Below are 13,760 nucleotides of genomic sequence, written 5' to 3'. Positions count from 1 at the left end.
TCATAGACTCATTTTGCAAAAGAGCTTACTAGTAGTGGATCCTTATGCCAAAATTTTACTTCACAAGTTAAGTACTTTTCCTGAATCTAGATTTGCCTAATCTAGAGCATTCACTTGTCCTACACTAGCTTCCTTTTATCAACTTTAGTTTCACTTGTTATCTACGATGCAGGGCAGTGATCCAGTCTTCATATCCGAGAAGTAACGGCGATCCGAATCGATTAATACTCAGCTGAGGATCTCCAACCACACGACATATGTAGCACTTAACCCTTGCATATGTCAACTCGCCCACAGGTTTCTCAAGACCAGAACGGGTTCACGCGACCCGAGAGCACAATACTCCACCGTCCAGCCATTGGCCTGGTTGGTACACGTTACTCTCGCCATGGTGCCCGCCATGTTTCCGAGAGTACAGCACCCCACCTTCCAGTCTCTTGCCACGGAGGGTACAAGCTACTCTCGCCATCGCTCCACTCCCAGTGCGTGCGAGCTGTTCTGGTATTGGTCCGACCGAGGCTAAGCTTACCCATGATGAGGCATGTGGCCAGTTAAAGGGTCCTAGACCAGCAGGCCAACAATCGGAACGGTCCTTAAGCGACACAGACGGGCGACCTTTCCTGCTCAACGTCTGGTCTCATCTTATTATTTAACACCCAAACCATGTACCTGACAGAGGTACCATACTTGAATGATGAATTCATCACTGCAGATGATGCGCTCAACATTACAAGTCCTTTTTCATAAAACAAACCCATACCCAGTGTCACACATCATTCTTTTAAAAAGAAACAAATTTTAATTCTCTAGGCAGGGCTAAGCCTCATTAGTTCTTTTTATAAAACAGGTATCAAGGAGGATAATCAAATTCCAAGGAATGGCAATGTATCAAGTGTTTCATCACTCAACTCCTATCACCTAATGCAGCATATAAGTGATAAAAGTTTTAAAACAACAAGGAGGTGGCAAATGCACCGGGGCTTGCCTGGGATAACACTACGTTAGTGTTGTTAAATGACGACCACTTGGTGAGCATCTTCCATCCTGGCACTTGATTGATTCATCCACTTTAGCTTCGTCCATCAGCATCGTCTTATGATTAATCCAGCTCTTGTGCTCCACATCACGTGATTAATTAACGTACCTAGATGATATGCATAATGCATATGAGTGAATAGGAGCATAAATAGCACAAGATAGATAAGTTATACTAAGGAGGATACAGACTTAAAGCAAGACATCACAATTCTTAGGTGTAACAACTAGATATATTTAACTCTACATCAGACATGACGTTCTAGTCAATTGGACCTAAACACATCATCAAGTAACATTAGCAATATACAAATCCTAATATATTTAGAATAAATATAACACTGATGTACCACAATATTTAAAAACAATTACTATATGTTGACATATCACTATGTATCACAATTACATTTTTTTCATTTAAACGGATCGAACTCAAGCATCAAAAAGGCTACATATAACTCCAACCTCATGAACTAGAATATCCTACCGAATGATTAACACCACTCTTAGTACTAAGGAACAACTCATTATTAACAAGCATAGAATTTTATAGTATAGTATTTATCTTAATTTAAAGGTTTAAAACACTTATATGCATAAACACTAGATACTTCTGACTTTATACAATCATGAACTTTGAGGTAATCGGACCTAATCCAAACATTATGTAACAATAACTAAACACATTAAACATGAGACACATGTTCACTTGAGGTTAGCTACTTCAAGACTTCACCAATCAAGAACCAAGAACTAATTAATCCTATCTAGCCAAGCAAGAATGATTCTAAGTAATCAGTTTAACGTGTGCAGATTTTCTGGACAGCAGCACAGTAGTCAATTGTTTTATTCATAACTCACAAAATATGCATCCAAAAATAGTAAACTAAGACTTTTTGGAAAGCTTATAAAGTCCTCTACAACTTTGGTATTATCATCATAATGAGATTCGACAGTTTAAAAGGTCAAACAGTGCTAAACTTTAATTATGTCCAGATTTGGACAGAATTCGACTACTTACTTCAAAAATCCATAACTGGAGTTTCAGAAATCCAAATCAGGCGATCCTAGACTTTTTAGAAAGCTAATAGAATTGTCTATAATTCATTTATAATCATCCCAGGTTAATTTAATGTGTATCTAAGTCAGTTAATACAAACAGTCTCTTCTGTCCAGATTTGGACAGATTCAGACTTCATATTTCAAACAGCTATAACTTGACTTCTAGACCACCAAAATGGGTGATCCAAAATTTATTGGAAAGCTTAAGAAAATTACTACAATTATTCTATAATTACTAAGGGCTGATTCTCAGTTTAATTTAGTCAAACAAGGCAATTTTCGAAATCAGTACAGAATTTAGACAGATTTAGAAACTGGACTTGGAAAAATCATAACTTCTAAACTGCTAAGCCTATGGTCATGAAACTTTTACACAATTAAGATAAAGAAGTTATCTACAACTTTCCTATATAACATTTCTACAGAAAACATGGTTTACTTCATTGAACTAGTGGCATAACTAAAACTAGTCATGCAGTCCAAATAGCAAGCACTAAATATGCCATGAGAAGGACAACGCTATAAGAAGTTTTAGGAAGAACAAAGCTACAAAACAGCCAACGTATAGTCTGTGTAGATAGTGCAATATGAAAATCATACATATTAGATGTTAATATACTATTGTCACCCTCAATGCCTAAACCACTATGTAAGGCAGGCAACATCTATCCTATTGTGAAATTAATCTAACCAAACCACCGTCACAACAAGATGAGTGAACATAGCAATTTGGAGATATGAGAGAATTACAAAAACAGAAACAATCACATTATTCCAGCTTGCATCCAGATTGCCCAACACTACCATGGACCACATATCAACACGTATATGAACTACACTGCATGAATATGAACCCGAAGGAGCCAATTTGAATCTAGACACTATCAACAGCAGGATTCCTGCTAGCAAATTATTAATATATCTTGCATCGTTAAAACATAGAGGAACAAACAAACTTGCTCAGCTGCAGATCATGAACATATGAGATTCTCAGAGAAAAAAGAATTATACAACAAAGAAAGGAAAACATAGTCAAATGAGACGTATTGAGATCATAAACATCTCACTAGTGTTTCTATCGCTACCAGGATGGGACCAACTGAGCAAGTATTAAAATTACAACCCCACAACCTACCAGGTTCTCTATCAAATGACGTTGATTAATTTAATTCTAAACTATAGCTACAGCTCCTCCATGCAATACAGTAACAACTAAGAGATGGCTAAAATCATGCCAAGAATACCTTATACATATTTGCAATATTTCAAAGTCAAGTCCCTTTGCAAGAATACAAATCACAAAAGTCAAACTACCACAATCATGTTTTTGCACCCAACTACGATATTTCATCAATTATCTAATACACTAACAACGACATGAACATAAAAGGGAAGAGGGAGTGCCTTCCCTTACGATGCCATGGAATTGACACAAACAACAACAAAGACCTAGAAGCTATCACCACCGCACACCTAGGCAATGGACAAGAGAATCATGGACCAATATATCTATTCATTAAGGTAGTGAACAAAATGAGTAAAACAACTTACCATGGACCCAGATGACTCTGACAGGGAGGACACAACAACGATTCCAGGTTCAGCCTTTTTATCAAACACTTGACAAGCGCCACACTAAAGCTTTCTTCTCCTCATCAGGACTACAGAGATCCAGCATGCTACTGCTGTACCACAACTGGGCTAGTGCTGACGTGAGAGGTGAGGGCCAGGGGAGCCATGGGGGCGGCTGGAGGACAGGCGCTGGTGCGAGATTGGGAAAGGGAGCGAGAAGACGCGGCTGCTGCAGGTGATGCCGTTAGGGAGCAGGGGCGAGCTGAGCATGGGGAGCAGATGTGACGACCTGTTTGCTGTTGGGGTAGGGCATCACGGCGGGGACGACTGACTCCAAGAGCAGTGAGGGGAAACGACGGCCGGCTGCAGGAAGGGACGACACCAGCCACGGGAGAGGGTCTGCGCAGGGAGGGATCCAGGGGGAGCCGCCATGGGGAGAGGAGGAGATAGGGGCGAGTTGCAGGTGGAGGAGAGCGCGGCTGTGAGGGAGAGCGCTGGGAGACGGAGCTTGGGCGAGCTCCATGCCTGGGAGCTGAGGGCGAGTGCAAGCAGGCAGGGAGAGAGAGCGATGTGAGCGAGTTTGGCTTCTTCACGTAGGAATAGAGAGGAGATAAGGCTAGAAGACATAAGCGGTGGAAAGGATGAGGAGGATTCAGATTTTTGTTTCTCCAAACACTTAACAAAAGGAAAAAAAATGCAGATATTTTAAGTCTGAAATCTGGTAATTCATTCGCAGTCTGAACAGGGAAACAAATTAATTACAAGTACTCAATATCGGCTCTAATCTCGGTCTGATTTAATTTTTGCATCAATATTGTTGTCGTCGAGTTCTAATAATATTTGCTTGGACCAAAATCGCAAGAGTGAGTCGAGATTCCAAATTAATGTTCCATTAATCCATAATTTTAAACGAAGTTTAAGAAACCGGATTCGATTTCAAAGATTAGAGTTTGGGCAAGACGTCGATGGCTCAACCCAAACGATACTGGATTCGATGTTCCGAAAATTACCAAAGTCTGAATTTTACAAAATAAATTAGGTCAATTTAGACAGATGGAGATAGACACGATATCAAAATCGTGATAAACGAGGTTGATTAAAAATTAGTGACCTTTACATTCACAACTATCACGTGTTAACGTCCGCACTAGTGGTCGAGCAGACGATAAACACCTGGGGTGTTACAACCCTTCCCCCTTAAAAGAATCTCGTCCCGAGATTCGGAGCGAAAGACTTTTAAGAGTAGAGAAACATGTAACTCCTGTCCATACCAGTGATAGCATAAGGTAGTTCCAGGTGGAGAACATCATATCAAGAGGTTGTCTCCCAACACTAAAAAGCTTCAAGGCTTCACCTTTACAATAAAGGATGCAAAGGGAACTTGTATGTGTGCAGTCACCACTTGAGTCAAAAGACATGTGACCACACATGAAAGTGGTATATCCGTTTGATCCAATAGAGATGATAGATGTTGCTTGATCACTTGACAAACAACATAGAAATTGTTTCAAGGGAGGAGTCCACGGAAGATCACACATCAGTGTAGTTCCACAATGGATCATGACTAGAGACCTTGATACCAGCATCCGACGAGTAGCACATCCCTGTGTGCGCATTCAAAGGAGGCTCTCAGTTTCGCTGCGGCACCATAAGTCCTTAATCGTGACACCACTACCGAACTGACACCAATAACAATCTCACGTAGCAAAAATAGATTGTGCCAAGATAACGCATTGACATAGTCTCATAATGGATTACAACTACTAACTGTGATACCAGCGCGTGCCGAGTAGCACAACCATGTGTGCGCACCCACAGAAGGCCCTCGATTTCGTCACGGCACCACCAGTTTTAGTCATAACACCATTATCTGACATAACCAATAAGAAATCTCGCATGGCACAGATAGACTAAGCAAGGGTGACTATATACAAAAGAGACTCCCCCAGTCAAAATGGCTACAAGTAGAGAGCCAATAGATCATGGCCCGATGAAGTGAACATGGCATGGCCATAACCTAAACTTGATGAAAGGAGTATAATGGGAGACTGTTAATTCAGCCCCGAGCATATTTCTATGTCCATCGCAGAGATTATCAAGTCAACGATTAGGGTCTGATTAGATATAGAGGGGAAAACGATCAGAAGATTAAATTGGTATGCCTTCGAGAGATATGAGGAAATCAAAGGCATTAAATTCAAGAAAATTTATTGGGCATTCCTTTCCTAGATTATATTGAGAAAGCAACAATGTAATTCTCATGGAGAGGCAAAGCAGAATAGAAACATCAGCTTGCACCAACCAAACAAGGGTATGGTTTAGGATGAAAATATGACCATAAGAGAGCTACAAGTGAATTGTCAGGATCACAGACCCGAGATCCTTATCTTTAAGTTTGAGTGCATCTTATGTCCAACAAGGGGATTACCTAAACATCTATTTATATGACCTTGATCACAAAGTAATGATGGAAAAATTCAGACTCGTCCACGTTTGGAAGCTGGGGAAAAATTTCAGGGAATTAACATCGATTTGGGTCATGGCTCCTAGATGAGGACATGGCCAAATTTTTAGTTTACACAAACATACCACCAACATTCTACCGGCACAAACACACCAGAACAAACACAAGTTGGACTAGCGGTCAAACTAAGAAGAACCATATGCCACATAAATACATGTCTAAAGGACCCAACAAACAAGACTAGAAATTTGCTTATAGGATAGTAATGCGTCACATATTTTCCAATTATTTATTATCGGAATAAAGATGAGAAAAGCATGTTCGAAAAGCATGTTCGTTCACAATCACCAATTATTAGAATAAGGGTGAGAGAAGCATATTTGTGCACAAACAACAAACACAATGCAATAATCAGGATGCATGCTCGTCCTATTAGTTCTCACGAATTTTGCCAACATAATGTGGCAATATCGTTCTATATCGGTGGCATACCTACGTCTCTCTCGATATATTGCTAGTCGTCAGCTACACATACGAGTTCGAAGTTAGTGTACCTGCAGAAAATTCCATCACAGCCCAATTCCCAATGATGCAATTCACACATGACAGTTTATCACAGTTTATACTCCATATATTGCTATATGGAGGCCAGCTCATCATTAAGCGTCGAGCCACGCATAGGCGCCGCTGCCACACTTTAACCACAGGGCAGCCCATTGTGGTACATTACACTTTTCAGTATTCCCATATCTGTATAGCCATACACATCCATGGGGTACTGAATCCCGGAAAAGTAAATACTCCACATCGCAGCCTTCATATATACATATGTGTAACATGTATATAATCAAGCGCTTTTTATACTCTCCCCTAGACCGACGTTTGTTCGGTCATGCTCTCACATCTCACCTTACCTTGAGCGTCGATCCATTCAAAACTGAATGGCCTCAAAAATAACATTACACATGTATGCGTTACCCTTCCCAGGTTATGAGTTAGTATTCTGAACTAAGCCACCTAGTAGTCCTTAATTTAGGGCTTAACAGAGGATGTCGCTAGCATTATAGTTTTTCAAAACTGATTTTCAAAGCCAAACAATGTGTTTAGTCGAAAATAGGTTTTTTCAAAACCAAAACTTTGTTTTTAAAGTACGTATGTGACTGTATCATACTTAATCAAGCTCCAATACCAGCTGTCGCAGAACCTCCCAAGTTATCGGGCCCACATGCACCTGTCCTTGTCTCAAAGACCTCAGACAGCTATGCGTGTGCACCAAACAACTTAACAGGATCTGTCCGAGTGCCCCGAGGACCCCGGATAAACGACTTACCGCCAAGATCGCAGGATTAAGTAAACACAAATCACACACCAACATTTGCAGCGGAAATAAATTCTTTATTACAAAATGATTACATGTTACAATAAGTTTACATTATACAATTATCGGAGTGATTACAAAAGAAAGTGATTCAAAAGAATTACAATTTAAAATGTATAAAATATTTATAGGTTTTAAAATACATGCTAGCTTAAGTGACAATCCTCAATAAAGAAGCTAAAGATGGGATACACCTATATAAGAAGGCCGAGCCCACCGGCACTTAGCAGCATCCACAACAGAACAAAATTATAACCTGAAAAACAACAGGGAATAAAACCCTGAGTACGCAATTACTCAGCAAGACTTACCCGACTAAAGAAAAGACTCTCAAGGGTATGCTGGTTTATTGGGAATCAAGGTAAAGCTTATCAAATTTCATAGACTCATTTTGCAAAAGAGCTTACTAGTAGTGGATCCTTATGCCAAAATTTTACTTCACAAGTTAAGTACTTTTCCTGAATCTAGATTTGCCTAATCTAGAGCATTCACTTGTCCTACACTAGCTTCCTTTTATCAACTTTAGTTTCACTTGTTATCTACGATGCAGGGCAGTGATCCAGTCTTCATATCCGAGAAGTAACGGCGATCCGAATCGATTAATACTCAGCTGAGGATCTCCAACCACACGACATATGTAGCACTTAACCCTTGCATATGTCAACTCGCCCACAGGTTTCTCAAGACCAGAACGGGTTCACGCGACCCGAGAGCACAGTACTCCACCGTCCAGCCATTGGCCTGGTTGGTACACGTTACTCTCGCCATGGTGCCCGCCATGTTTCCGAGAGTACAGCACCCCACCTTCCAGTCTCTTGCCACGGAGGGTACAAGCTACTCTCGCCATCGCTCCACTCCCAGTGCGTGCGAGCTGTTCTGGTATTGGTCCGACCGAGGCTAAGCTTACCCATGATGAGGCATGTGGCCAGTTAAAGGGTCCTAGACCAGCAGACCAACAATCGGAACGGTCCTTAAGCGACACAGACGGGCGACCTTTCCTGCTCAACGTCTGGTCTCATCTTATTATTTAACACCCAAACCATGTACCTGACAGAGGTACCATACTTGAATGATGAATTCATCACTGCAGATGATGCGCTCAACATTACAAGTCCTTTTTCATAAAACAAACCCATACCCAGTGTCACACATCATTCTTTTAAAAAGAAACAAATTTTAATTCTCTAGGCAGGGCTAAGCCTCATTAGTTCTTTTTATAAAACAGGTATCAAGGAGGATAATCAAATTCCAAGGAATGGCAATGTATCAAGTGTTTCATCACTCAACTCCTATCACCTAATGCAGCATATAAGTGATAAAAGTTTTAAAACAACAAGGAGGTGGCAAATGCACCGGGGCTTGCCTGGGATAACACTACGTTAGTGTTGTTAAATGACGACCACTTGGTGAGCATCTTCCATCCTGGCACTTGATTGATTCATCCACTTTAGCTTCGTCCATCAGCATCGTCTTATGATTAATCCAGCTCTTGTGCTCCACATCACGTGATTAATTAACGTACCTAGATGATATGCATAATGCATATGAGTGAATAGGAGCATAAATAGCACAAGATAGATAAGTTATACTAAGGAGGATACAGACTTAAAGCAAGACATCACAATTCTTAGGTGTAACAACTAGATATATTTAACTCTACATCAGACATGACGTTCTAGTCAATTGGACCTAAACACATCATCAAGTAACATTAGCAATATACAAATCCTAATATATTTAGAATAAATATAACACTGATGTACCACAATATTTAAAAACAATTACTATATGTTGACATATCACTATGTATCACAATTACATTTTTTTCATTTAAACGGATCGAACTCAAGCATCAAAAAGGCTACATATAACTCCAACCTCATGAACTAGAATATCCTACCGAATGATTAACACCACTCTTAGTACTAAGGAACAACTCATTATTAACAAGCATAGAATTTTATAGTATAGTATTTATCTTAATTTAAAGGTTTAAAACACTTATATGCATAAACACTAGATACTTCTGACTTTATACAATCATGAACTTTGAGGTAATCGGACCTAATCCAAACATTATGTAACAATAACTAAACACATTAAACATGAGACACATGTTCACTTGAGGTTAGCTACTTCAAGACTTCACCAATCAAGAACCAAGAACTAATTAATCCTATCTAGCCAAGCAAGAATGATTCTAAGTAATCAGTTTAACGTGTGCAGATTTTCTGGACAGCAGCACAGTAGTCAATTGTTTTATTCATAACTCACAAAATATGCATCCAAAAATAGTAAACTAAGACTTTTTGGAAAGCTTATAAAGTCCTCTACAACTTTGGTATTATCATCATAATGAGATTCGACAGTTTAAAAGGTCAAACAGTGCTAAACTTTAATTATGTCCAGATTTGGACAGAATTCGACTACTTACTTCAAAAATCCATAACTGGAGTTTCAGAAATCCAAATCAGGCGATCCTAGACTTTTTAGAAAGCTAATATAATTGTCTATAATTCATTTATAATCATCCCAGGTTAATTTAATGTGTATCTAAGTCAGTTAATACAAACAGTCTCTTCTGTCCAGATTTGGACAGATTCAGACTTCATATTTCAAACAGCTATAACTTGACTTCTAGACCACCAAAATGGGTGATCCAAAATTTATTGGAAAGCTTAAAAAAATTACTACAATTATTCTATAATTACTAAGGGCTGATTCTCAGTTTAATTTAGTCAAACAAGGCAATTTTCGAAATCAGTACAGAATTTAGACAGATTTAGAAACTGGACTTGGAAAAATCATAACTTCTAAACTGCTAAGCCTATGGTCATGAAACTTTTACACAATTAAGATAAAGAAGTTATCTACAACTTTCCTATATAACATTTCTACAGAAAACATGGTTTACTTCATTGAACTAGTGGCATAACTAAAACTAGTCATGCAGTCCAAATAGCAAGCACTAAATATGCCATGAGAAGGACAACGCTATAAGAAGTTTTAGGAAGAACAAAGCTACAAAACAGCCAACGTATAGTCTGTGTAGATAGTGCAATATGAAAATCATACATATTAGATGTTAATATACTATTGTCACCCTCAATGCCTAAACCACTATGTAAGGCAGGCAACATCTATCCTATTGTGAAATTAATCTAACCAAACCACCGTCACAACAAGATGAGTGAACATAGCAATTTGGAGATATGAGAGAATTACAAAAACAGAAACAATCACATTATTCCAGCTTGCATCCAGATTGCCCAACACTACCATGGACCACATATCAACACGTATATGAACTACACTGCATGAATATGAACCCGAAGGAGCCAATTTGAATCTAGACACTATCAACAGCAGGATTCCTGCTAGCAAATTATTAATATATCTTGCATCGTTAAAACATAGAGGAACAAACAAACTTGCTCAGCTGCAGATCATGAACATATGAGATTCTCAGAGAAAAAAGAATTATACAACAAAGAAAGGAAAACATAGTCAAATGAGACGTATTGAGATCATAAACATCTCACTAGTGTTTCTATCGCTACCAGGATGGGACCAACTGAGCAAGTATTAAAATTACAACCCCACAACCTACCAGGTTCTCTATCAAATGACGTTGATTAATTTAATTCTAAACTATAGCTACAGCTCCTCCATGCAATACAGTAACAACTAAGAGATGGCTAAAATCATGCCAAGAATACCTTATACATATTTGCAATATTTCAAAGTCAAGTCCCTTTGCAAGAATACAAATCACAAAAGTCAAACTACCACAATCATGTTTTTGCACCCAACTACGATATTTCATCAATTATCTAATACACTAACAACGACATGAACATAAAAGGGAAGAGGGAGTGCCTTCCCTTACGATGCCATGGAATTGACACAAACAACAACAAAGACCTAGAAGCTATCACCACCGCACACCTAGGCAATGGACAAGAGAATCATGGACCAATATATCTATTCATTAAGGTAGTGAACAAAATGAGTAAAACAACTTACCATGGACCCAGATGACTCTGACAGGGAGGACACAACAACGATTCCAGGTTCAGCCTTTTTATCAAACACTTGACAAGCGCCACACTAAAGCTTTCTTCTCCTCATCAGGACTACAGAGATCCAGCATGCTACTGCTGTACCACAACTGGGCTAGTGCTGACGTGAGAGGTGAGGGCCAGGGGAGCCATGGGGGCGGCTGGAGGACAGGCGCTGGTGCGAGATTGGGAAAGGGAGCGAGAAGACGCGGCTGCTGCAGGTGATGCCGTTAGGGAGCAGGGGCGAGCTGAGCATGGGGAGCAGATGTGACGACCTGTTTGCTGTTGGGGTAGGGCATCACGGCGGGGACGACTGACTCCAAGAGCAGTGAGGGGAAACGACGGCCGGCTGCAGGAAGGGACGACACCAGCCACGGGAGAGGGTCTGCGCAGGGAGGGATCCAGGGGGAGCCGCCATGGGGAGAGGAGGAGATAGGGGCGAGTTGCAGGTGGAGGAGAGCGCGGCTGTGAGGGAGAGCGCTGGGAGACGGAGCTTGGGCGAGCTCCATGCCTGGGAGCTGAGGGCGAGTGCAAGCAGGCAGGGAGAGAGAGCGATGTGAGCGAGTTTGGCTTCTTCACGTAGGAATAGAGAGGAGATAAGGCTAGAAGACATAAGCGGTGGAAAGGATGAGGAGGATTCAGATTTTTGTTTCTCCAAACACTTAACAAAAGGAAAAAAAAATGCAGATATTTTAAGTCTGAAATCTGGTAATTCATTCGCAGTCTGAACAGGGAAACAAATTAATTACAAGTACTCAATATCGGCTCTAATCTCGGTCTGATTTAATTTTTGCATCAATATTGTTGTCGTCGAGTTCTAATAATATTTGCTTGGACCAAAATCGCAAGAGTGAGTCGAGATTCCAAATTAATGTTCCATTAATCCATAATTTTAAACGAAGTTTAAGAAACCGGATTCGATTTCAAAGATTAGAGTTTGGGCAAGACGTCGATGGCTCAACCCAAACGATACTGGATTCGATGTTCCGAAAATTACCAAAGTCTGAATTTTACAAAATAAATTAGGTCAATTTAGACAGATGGAGATAGACACGATATCAAAATCGTGATAAACGAGGTTGATTAAAAATTAGTGACCTTTACATTCACAACTATCACGTGTTAACGTCCGCACTAGTGGTCGAGCAGACGATAAACACCTGGGGTGTTACAGAAACCCTAGCTACAGTGCGGCTACAGTACAAGTGACCTAATGGGCCAGGCCCATGTACATATAACTATAACATCCCCGTAGTCCAAACTCTAGCTACTGCAGATGTTGAGACTGGACCGAAACTCTACAAACACTACGGACGGAAGCCCTTTGGTGAAGACGTCGGCGAACTGGGAGGTGGTCGGGACGTGAAGGACGTGAACAGCTCCACAAACAACTCGTTCCTGATGAAGTGAAGGTCGATCTCGACATGCTTCGTGTGCTGGTGCTGGACGGGGTTGGTGGAGAGGTAGACGACGCTGACATTTTCGTAGAATACCAGGGTGCTCATGGTCAGCGGACTGTGGAGACGCGAAGCTCCGTGGTCGAGGACCGACGGAGAAGGAGCCCGAAGTCGAGGGTGCCACGCAAGTACCACAGGATCCGCTTCATCGCGGTGAGGTGCGGCTCCCGAGGATCATGCATGTGGAGGCATATCTGTTGGACGGCGTAGGCGATGTCGGGTCGGGTGAAGACGAGGTACTGAAGTGCCCCGTCGATGCTCCGGTAGCCGGTCGGATTGGCAACCGGGGACCGGCAGCAGAGACCTTGCTTTGCATGTCCACCGGGGTCGCACAGGGCTTGCACTCGGCCATGCCAGCGCGCTCAAGGAGGTTGACGGTGTACTGTCGCTGGTGAAGGAACAGGCCCTGGGGACGACGCTCGACGATGATCCCCAGGAAGTGATGGAGCACCCCCAGGTCCTTCATCGCGAACTCCTGCTGAAGGCAGGAGATGATGCGACACTGGAGCCCAGTGGAGGAGGCGGTGAGCACAATATCATCGACGTAGAGGAGGAGGTACACAGTGTCCGGGCCACGACTGGGAGGAACAGGGATGTGTCCGACTTGGCTTCGATGAAGCCCTGTGAACATAAGAAAGTGGCGAAGCGGCTGTAACAAGCTCAGGGTCCTGCTTGAGGCCGTAGAGAGACTTATTGAGCTTGCAGACCATGTTGGGGTGAGCAGGGTCAAC

The sequence above is a fragment of the Zea mays genome, chromosome 5 (genome assembly GCF_902167145.1).
Source record: "Zea mays cultivar B73 chromosome 5, Zm-B73-REFERENCE-NAM-5.0, whole genome shotgun sequence".
NCBI classification, from domain to species: domain Eukaryota; kingdom Viridiplantae; phylum Streptophyta; class Magnoliopsida; order Poales; family Poaceae; genus Zea; species Zea mays.
Note: the sequence above shows the minus strand (reverse complement) of the source record.